A 9,984-nucleotide genomic window follows, 5' to 3' on the forward strand; every position below is an offset into this window, starting at 1 on the left:
GTTCATCTCTCATCATGGAGGGATGGCAATACTGATTTGCGGAGGTTAATTATTGCACCTGAACTGAACAGTGCATTCAGGATGCACTGAATATTCTTAGTAACTGCAGACACTGAACATCAGCATTCCAACTGACCATATTTTGTAGGCTCTGAAACACCAGCTGCACATCCTGCTTCTTGAAAGGGGTCCCAGAAGCCACTGGCAGGAAGATTAAGAGGCAGGAAGGCCTATGAAACCCGTAGGCTCTGCCATGTCACAGGGTAGCACGGTCTGCCCTTAGTGCCTGGACCAGCAGGCACTGCTCCCTTCTCCGTGTTGCCCTTTTGTTTGGATGCACAAAACTGTGCCCCTATTGAAGGAACTACCACGTGGAGGGCAGGGTCAGATGCAGGGCTTTAGTTTGCTATGATTGTATTGGATAGTGGAAGAAGATGCCATGCTGTTTGCTTATTTTTGTGTATAAACAAAGGCATAAGAGAAAGAAGTTGAGATTTGTGGTCCTTCATAGAATTAATCAGTAAAAAATTCATCCATATCTATCATTATCCAGAACAAAGTTTCATCATCTATGTTCACATGCACATAGTAACAGACAGATTAAACAAACAAAACAAAACACCAAAAAAACGCCACACACATATTTTTCTGAAATTTTGGTCTAAAGTGGAAAGTTTGCACTGCTTTTCAGAGTTTGGGCCAGAATTTCACCTTTTATTTGTACAGATTCCTTTACTCTGAACTCTTACATCTGATATAGCCATCACAGCTGAATTACAAGACCTAAAAGTCTTTATATATGCTGCAGTTAGTCTCTGAATCTGAAAAGAAACTTCAAGAGAAATCAGCTCCTGCTCCAATGGAATGAGGAATTCCACTTTCCAGTATTTCAGTCATGGGAGTTGGTTTTAGTTCTTAGGCTGATTGAGATTGTTGTCATAGCTTTAGTACCACGAGTATATATAGGGTCTTATGACTAAGACATTGCTACCTTTGGATTCAGACTAAATCAGCATGATTCAGCAAATGGCACCAAAACCTGTACTGGTAAATAAAGATACAGTAAAATGTGGATAAATAAGTCAAGAGCGTAAAAGTTAAAAACAAAGGCCAAAGCTTGGAATGTGACATAAGGAAACACCTGTGCAAGAGTAGTGATTATAAAAATTACACACATTAAAACTATGCATTCCTGCTTGTCTGGACTGAGATAATTGGTTATGTCACAGCTGTGGAGAAAAATGGGTATCAAAATTGTTGACAATTTTAGTTTACATGCCTTATAGGAAATATGATTTCAAGTTAATAAAACTGTTATGTTTCCAAATGTGTGTATGTACCTCTGAGGGCTAGAATAACCTAATTGAAAATTAATCATTCATAAATTAATCCATTTTTATGCACCCAGATTTGCTTTGTCACCTTGAAATATATTGTAAAATTACTAAAGGCAAATTACCAAATATTGGAATGGAATAATTATGACCTTGGTTAGCTTTTGCTAGATGTGAGGTATGGCTGATTTATAAGGAATCAGAATAAAGTTTCTTATATTGATATTTAAATTTTGATTAATTTACAAGAGAAAAATTAATATTTTTATAGCTTCTAAGTTAGTATTTGTCCATTTTTCTAGGTAGTGTATATCTAGTAAATTGCAAAGGTGAACTAATAAGGCAGCAGCCAGTGTAACTTTTGTGTGTATTTGATCTTTCTGCATTATGAAATATATAGTCTCTATTTTGAAAGGGGACAGGGAGGAACCTTAGTCTTGTCCTAAAACTGAGTTTGGAGCATACACCTACTCACTGCACAGAGATAATGTGGCTGCTATGTGCGCTGTCAGAGACTGAGAATGTAAGAAAAAACATCATTCTGTGCTTCACAGTGAGGAACTGCCATCTCCTGCCGTGTGAACTAGCATGAGAGAACCAAGGTGATGCATTGAAGTGATCTGAGAAACAGCAGCTCAGAGGAGTGCAGAAGAAAGTCTAGCACTGTAAGCTTTGTCAGTCCACTCTGCGGTTGCCTTTTCTCTACCAGAAATAGCAGTTTCATAGAGTCAGTGAACTAACTCCTGCCTGGGCAGGGACTCCTTGCCATAGAAACTAATTGCCAAAAGCAGGAAAGCTCTGGCAAGAGAAGACTTGCAGTGGGGTGCACTAAGGGAAAATAAATGCATTGTGTGCCTTGGCTTGGCATTGCCTACTGCAGATCATCCTACTAGAAGCCAGAAACTGTACAGTTTATGCTCCAGTACACCCATTATTTACTTACTCTGTTATCTAGGCTTGCCACTTCACTGTAGCAATGGACTCATCAAATTTCACCTGTTTTTGTAACTCAGGACAGCAGGTTGTTCTGGCCAAGAAAGTGTTTTTTCTCACCCAGATGCTCTTATCTTACGCCATTATTTACTGTGTGCCCCTGAAACACTGGCCAAGGCAGGGGAAAAGCAAAGGTCACCAAATAAAAAATGAGAAGAAGTAACAAGAGCGAGTCAGAAACAAAAGAACTGCTGCTGTCATTAACCAAACATAGGAATAATTAAAAAAAAAAAGGAAACAAACAAACAAAAAATCCACACAAACAAAAAAATAGTACCTAGAAATCCTGTTCTGGAACTGAAGCTTTAAAGGCATCCCAGGAATAAAAATTAATTTGATTTTTTGAATATGCAAAAGTTTCTACTTCTGTATATGAGTTGGAAAAAGTAAATTATTGCCTGCAAAATGAACAGTTGAAGTCTTTGATGCTAGTGAGAATAAGCCCCCTAACTGGCAAAAACTAAAGGATTTTCAATTCATCTTATTAGAAATGAAAAAGAAACCTCAAAAACATCAGATCAAGTTCTCATTTCTATGTAGGAAATAGTTTGTTGATCAGTCTCTGAGCATAAGTTTGCAGAGACGTTTGGCCCCACAAGGCAGTTACAAGTATTCCTTTGTTTTAATTAATAAATCTTACTTTTTAGGGCTTTAGAAGTATCACATTAATAATATGTCTTGGTCTGGAACAAATTTATACCATTACATCACATCCATCTATTTTATAATATTCTACTGCTGCTTATATTAAAAGTTTTTAAAAATGCATTTTTATGGATCTTTAATCTAGATTTAGTGTTTATCGTATGAGTGTAGTGAAAGAAATTTGCAAAAAAAAAAAAAGTCATTATATAGGCTCTGTAAATAAAAACCATTTTCCCTCTAAGGTTGTAAATATAAAAAGTATTTTTAGGCAAATATTTTACTTTCCATGCTTTTAACTGCCAATGCCAATCTAAACCAAGGTTTGTGAGAAACTTGTACTTTTCTGGAATAATCTTTTTAATATATATTAATTTCAGTTTAATCAACAAATGAGATTTTTAGATTTATTTAATTTTTAATTAAGCATAAAAGCTTTTAAGAAGTTTAGATTTTAAAGGGAGTCTCCTGGCAGCCATTCTTCACAGAAATCTATCACTAGGATACATGTTTCAATGAGAATTCATCGTGAGCTGCTATGACCCTCTCTCCACCCATCCCAACTGCCCCACCAGGGGTGGATACATGTATTTGGAAAGTTAAATACGGCTGTCAGTATCCTATTCTGAACATTAGGCATGTGCTGCTCTGGGTCAGGAATTTGTTGTTCAGTCTTACCTCATTCCTGGAAAGCAACTTCAGGGTCTCCAGTTGTATCAGTTTCTTATCAGCAATACCATTTGTTGCAGGAGAAGTAAATCTTTAACTTGACATTCTGAATCCAAGCAAAGTTAGCAATATGGGCATCACTGAAACTGTATTATATAGTTGTACTAAACAGAAAATGTTCTATCACTCTCGTCAGAGTGTTAGAAATTGTTTTATTCATTAAAGCATATATTTCTCATCAATTTAGAAAATATTATAGACTTAAAAAATGACAGAGATTCCTTAAGTAACAATGGAATAGGAAATTTAGGGTTCAGTCAGCTCACGTAAATATCTCATTAAATCAGCTCACACAAGGCTTTCCTTCAAGCCAAGATTAGGATCTGTGGTTACTTGAAAATTCCATTCAAGTTTTCCAGCTCAGCTAGCCTGTGCAATTACAAGTGTGAAACTAAAAGCAGTTAATCCTAGTGGGGAAGTAAATTAAATTTCACAAGTATAAACACTGAAATTGTAAATTTCATAATTTTATTCTTCCTTTGCCTACTCTCAGAAATCAAATCACTATTAGCAACAGTCCAGTACACTTAATGCTGTATTAAAATACATGAGCTGGGCATATAAAAATATATATATTGTGGGCATAACAAGATTAAGTGTTATGCAATGGTAATACTGTCTTTGCTGTCAGTGTTGGAAGTTCTTGCTCCTGTCACTGTACCAAGGGCAGGCTGCTGTGACTTCTTCTCTGGGGTAGAGAAGGGCACTGTCTCACCCAAACAGTGCCTCGCTGACTGTGTGTGACACAAACAGCACTGTTCCCATGTCCAGAGAAGCAGGATAGTGAGCTCTCTGCACTCTCAACCTGCTCTGTCTTCTTAATAATAAAGCATAGGAAAAGTCAATAGTTTGTTTGACAAAGCGCCTGTCTCCCAAAATGAGAGGTTTATTCTCACTAATTCCCAAGGTTTATTCTCATTAATTTTTACTTTGTTAAACTGGAAAAAGCATTATTGTTAAGCTTCCTGCTACAGATGTAATACCAGATCTATACAGCATCTTATGACTACACCATTTCTGCCTTTGCAAACTAAATTATAGTATGTTTGTACATCTGGGGGTTTATTATTGATAATAGCTGCTATGTCCTGTTTTCCAAAATAGGAAAGAAAAACACACTTTTAAAGTTATGTCTTCTTTTCACTGTTAACAGTCAAAAAGGTGTAATTTGCTGCAAGCCTACCAGTCCACGAAGTCTATTGCCCATTTTCGCTGATCCTGGTGACAGGACATTTTACACAAAACTGGAAGTATGTTGACTAGAAATGCAGATTCAAATGATGTTTTTCTGGAAACCTGAAGCCTCTGTCCTGTTCAGCAATATGTAAATGAGACTACTTTAGTGTTTCTCTAATCAGAATAAAATTCATGGTTTTGAGGGCAGTTGTCCTGTTAGAGTTGTACAGCATAGTAGGTACAGTGATTCCTATGGTGACGAGTGTCCCATCAGCCTTTTTGCAGCTGGTAGAGGGCTGATTGCAAACCAGCTCAGAAGGAGATTAATGTGTAACAACTATGAGAAACTTTCTTGTGTGTGTGTATGAGACCACCAGATCTCTGAGGAAAATCTAAGCTGTCTCATAGCAAACTCATTTATTTTGTGGAGGGTTTTTTTGTACTGTGCATGCATTTTTAACAATTTCTCTTAGCTTCATTACCTCCCTAGTGTCCAGTTTAGACAGTGTAAATATAACATTAAATACAACAGCTTTGTGAGATTTATGCATTTATAATTAAAAAACCCCACAACCAAAAAAAAAACAAACAAAAAACCCCAACAACAACAACAACAAAAAACCACAAAAATTAAGATTACCCTTGTATTCTTGGCTGTTTTGGCCCTCAGGAGGTAATTCAACTCTACAGTTTGATTGGGCCCTCTCTTTTCCTGGAACACACAGGGTGTCTGTGGGTGCTATGAAGCTCAGGGCATTTCTGCCAGGAACTCCAGGGTCCCTTGGTTGCATAGGACAGTGGTGATGGAGGGAACTTGTAGGGAACACAAGTGTGCTTTTAATTTCAGAGGAATGTTTTGCTGCTACAGATCTTCCAGCTCCCATTACCTGATACAGGGTAGACTGATGTAGACACATCAGTGTCAAAGAGTAAGTCCAGAAAACTAGCTTGTAGTCCAGAATATATACCTGAGACACTTGGGATGGAAAATTTTGTTCTAAAAGATAGATTTGACATTATAAGCATCAAGAGACGATTAAAGCTCAGAAAATCAAAACTAGGTAAGTTGAATATTTTTTTTTTAATATTCATTTTAAAACATTCATTTTAAAAAACGTCATTGGCCTGTCCATCAAAATATCAATAATGTGTATTTATATTAAAAGGAATGTAAAGTACTCTTTTCTTACTCCTAAGTAAGAAAAGTAAACAAACTATAAATAGCATTATAGGCTCTTTCAACCCTCTTCAGCACTGAGAATTAGAGTGAGCTGAGTAATTTTTGATGGGGAAAAAATAAGCATGGAATGCCAGTTTGTCAAACTCAGATTTCTGAAGGGAATCAATTCATTTTCAATGAAATACAGCCACGGAACTCCTGTGAAAACCTGCGTGCCCTCTGCGGGCTCATCTGGTGGTTGTTTAGGGTTCCTTACCATATAGCCTGCTTAGGGCAAGAGGCTCCAAGTCTGTAGAGCTTCTTGGGACGTATGTTATACCATTCAAATTACTGTTTAACAAAAACTCTGTATTAAAGATTGTTTTTTTCAAGGTCCTTTTTGTTTTATCTCTCTGAAATAGTTACAAATTATGTTCAGGATGTAAAACTGTATGTTAAGAGGCAAGAATTTGTTATACTTCAGAAGTTTATCTTGAGAAACTGGTAGATACAACACAGTGGTATCAAATTACAGATATGAAATTAAAAATATCTGTAAAGAAAAATATTATAATCACATTACAAAATTAAAGAGGACTTAATATACTCCAGTAATATTACATAGGCAAATAATATAAAAATTAAATTCTCTACCTATTTCCTATCTAGGCAACTCTGCTAATTTTTTTAGCAAACTGAAAGCATCACAAGCAAGGTGTATTAGACATGGGTAAAAGACTTCACTAACAAACAGTGAAAGTTTAAAGATGTTGTTCTGAAAATACCAGAAAACTGATTCTAAATTTTTCTGTGCTAGTAATGTTCTGTATGCCATTTGGTGTGGACCTGTGAGCCTGTTAGCAACTTCCTTCTCACACAGTTTAACTCAAAGCAGTCCTTAGGAAATATTGCAAGAAAAATAAGCAGCATGCCCTCAGAAGGGTTTTTCTAACCTCAGTTTCTTACTCCCTCCCCCGATTGTTTTGGTTCTGGGTTTGTTTTTTAAGCACTAAGCAATGCACATAAATTTAAGTAAGCTGGAACTATAATCATGTCATAACAAATTTATATAAAGCCATGTAAAAGAGACAGTATTAAATTTAATTAGAAATAAATTGTTTTTTCTCCATTACAAGACATAGTGTTACTGGATAAAACCCTAATATGCAACTGTCCTTATGACCCCATGTGTCTCATCAAGCTTTATCTTTTAGCCATTTTTTATAAATGTTCTTAAACCCTTAGATAATCATTTTACTAAGTCATTGCAATGGCATACAACTTCGTCATCTGGATCAGCAATTTCCAATCCATAGTCACATTTGTTACTTACGTTCACTAGATTTATCTGAACACACTTCTTGCTAATAACCTGTTAAAAAGGAACCATAAAACCCAGTTCCAAAATCTATTTAACCTCATGACCTTTTTTTTTCCCAAAACCAGCCAACATGAATGCCTACAGATGAATAGAAAAGCAGAGGAAGTGATGGAGGGATACCTCCCTGGTAGACTCCTCCAGATTCCAGTGAAATGTAACATGAGTTACAAGTAGCTTTATTGTTCTAAAATAAAAGCCCTTTTGTGATTAAAGCTGTAGGAAACTGAGCCTAGATATTGTTTTCTTGTTGGCTCAAATATCCATAACAAAAATCTTGCAAATAACTTAAGTCGGATTAAGTTCCTCTCTCGGCTCTCCTTCATGACCTCCATCCAGCCTCTTGCTCCTTCACCTTCATGCAATCTGCTGCAGCAATTGTACCAATAAAATCACAGAAAAAAATCTGAATTAAGGAAGCACTTTCTAAATTATTTTCAACCAGGCTTTTGCCCTACAGCATTGGGTGTACAGCGCTGTCAATCACACTCCTCCAGTACGGCTCTGATGCTAAGCCCTGGGATAGGGATGAACACGGGTGGAAGGCTGGGGAATGGGGAGAGTTTAATCTGATCTGGCTACTGAGACAAACATGATTTGTAACTCCACTATAAAGAGAATAATCTTTAGCATGAAGAGGGATTTAATATAATGAGGGTCCAGCTTTCAAATGTTACATTATACGAAATGTTATCATTAAAATTTTCCAAATAATTGACACTCATTTCTCCAACACTGATCTATTTGTCCACAACAAAGGGAAAATTCAGTCCCTGCCACTGTTAATCCAAATCACACATAAAGAAATTAAGTAGGAAAACAGGATGAGTTAACTTAATGCAGTCAGTCAGCTTGCTCTCAGATTTTAATAGCCAGAAGTGAAATACATGAATAGCATACTACCTTTACAAAAAAGTATTTCCAAATAGCTGGCATGTATTTGCTACATCTTCCCCATTTAATAATCACTATATTTGAATAATTTTATTGATGTGTTTCTCAAGCTTGCTTGGAAGAACATTTCAGAGATATTTTTAGAGCGCATACTGCATTCAGTGTGGAATTTCTGCTGTTCGAAAAGGCAGTTAGATGGATCTAACATGACAAACTGTCTTGCTGCTACTCACCTAGTTATTATTCAAGTCCCTAAAGTTAGTTACAAGGATTTTCTAGTACTTTTTATTAAGCTGCTGCCCTACCTTTTCCTCTGTTTATAAAGACATAAAACTGAAAAACACTATTCATTTCTGAGCAATAACCACTCATGACTCCACAGCTGCTCCAGCATCTTCTCTAAGCACTTCATGGTGAATTTCTTAGCAGGCTGATTTGAAAACTCTAGCTTCTTTCAACATGCTACTTGTGACAAAGATCTCCTGATAATCTCATTTTCAGAAACACTACCCCCTAGGCCTCATAAGACAACATATCAACATGTATGACATGTACAAACAAAACCAGTAAGACTCAGGCATCAGTAGGTTTATAATTAAAAAACACAGTTTAAGGTCTGAAGTGCTTTCTACTCAAGGACACAGAATTTGGTGGGAAGGAGCGGAAGTAGAACAGGGAAGGGGGAAATAAAACCTGAAAGGGCAGCAAGTCCTTAGTTGTAAATTTGAGTAACTCCTTCCCACATATAACACAGAAGTAATACCTTGAGGAAAAGACAGCACAGAACATCATGACTGTCTGCAAACGAGCCTGCTTCACAAATGGCCAGATCTATCCGAGTCCCTTGTAAAGACCCATTAACTGCTACCATTAATTTTCTTAGCTAGTTAAAATACTGCGATTCAGCAGTGGTTGAAATGTAATGACACATTTTATAGAAATAACTACCATGTTTTACTTTGCAAAAGGAAGAAGAGGCAAACATCATGCTACTTCCCTGATCGAGAAAAATAAGTTATTTGTCCATTTATTGTCCCTTCTGCTCAAAGAGGTTGAGAAGAAAAAAGGAGAAGCACGAGACAGGAGATAAAGTACAGCTTAACACAGGGGGAAAAAGTGCAAATTCCTTTGTTTCATTAAAACATTATACCCAGCCTCCCCCAACCCCCACTGCCACCCTCACCGAAGTTACAAAAGCAGTGGATGATTTTCTGTACAGCCCCAACCTACTTTATTTCAGAATGTGGAGTGCAGGCAGTATTTTGAAACACAAAATAACAGAAGAGTATTCACAGGTTTAAGATGCAAGCATGTATTGCAAATCCCTACAGTGAAGGGATGTGAAACGCATTAGGAAAAGATGACAGTATATTACTGTAGTCCATCAATAAGCCACTGACTAATAAAACAATCCCAACAGGGGTTTCATCCCTTATTTACTTCCTCATTCTTCCCAAAACATCAAGCAAAGAGCAATTTATTATTGCTCTCTTATATTCCTGAGGCTGCCATTTGGCAAAAATGCAGAGTTCACCTTTGCTGTGCAATACCTTTGTGGTCTCTGTATCACACTAGAAAATTCTTCCACTTGTCCACTTTTATTTACATAGAAGTAACAAAATACATTAAGTTTGAATAATAATCTTTATTTATTAGTTTATTTGTAAAAGGTACATTGT

The sequence above is a fragment of the Empidonax traillii genome, unplaced genomic scaffold, assembly GCF_003031625.1.
Source record: "Empidonax traillii isolate 1590-97213 ecotype Southwest subspecies unplaced genomic scaffold, ASM303162v1 scaffold355:size2308892, whole genome shotgun sequence".
NCBI lineage: Eukaryota > Metazoa > Chordata > Aves > Passeriformes > Tyrannidae > Empidonax > Empidonax traillii.